Source organism: Penaeus monodon, chromosome 20, assembly GCF_015228065.2.
Source record: "Penaeus monodon isolate SGIC_2016 chromosome 20, NSTDA_Pmon_1, whole genome shotgun sequence".
NCBI lineage: Eukaryota > Metazoa > Arthropoda > Malacostraca > Decapoda > Penaeidae > Penaeus > Penaeus monodon.
In genome coordinates this window covers 26,070,525-26,070,916 of record NC_051405.1, presented here as the reverse complement: position 1 = coordinate 26,070,916, position 392 = coordinate 26,070,525, and the positions used below count along the sequence as shown (strand labels likewise).

The 392-nt window shown below is 37.8% G+C and overlaps 1 protein-coding gene across 1 annotated transcript in view; it reads left to right on the top strand.

Annotated features, from left to right (window-relative positions):
• The window catches only part of LOC119585956, a gene marked incomplete at its 3' end in the record, with an annotated part of 87,813 nt that overhangs the window by 54,355 nt on the left and 33,066 nt on the right, over positions 1 to 392 (top strand).

Sequence of the window (392 nt, the reverse complement as noted above, 5' to 3'; positions counted from 1 at the left end):
AAAGCATAAATTACTTTCTTTGATCTTGAATTCTTTATTATAAAAATGCCAATGCGGATATTGCCTCATTAAGCAAAGCGTGCTCGCAAATCCTTCAGGGTACGTATAGCACAGACAACTTCAAATGTACTGGTTTAACTAAATAAAAGAATTCTCCTCCCAAGGGCTTTCTTTTTAGGAATTGCATTACTCTCTGGCTCTCTTGGAATAATTCGCATGATGCTTTGGTTCATTTCAAGTAACCGGTACTAACGGTAAGTAAAATGGATTAGCACTAAAGTAGTTATTCCGTTATGTAGTCATAAGTAGCATATGTTGTGTTGGAGCGCCGCGGGTTGACTGAGATTTGGGTGTTTGTAGATAAAACAGTGTTTGTGTAGAAGCAAACACGG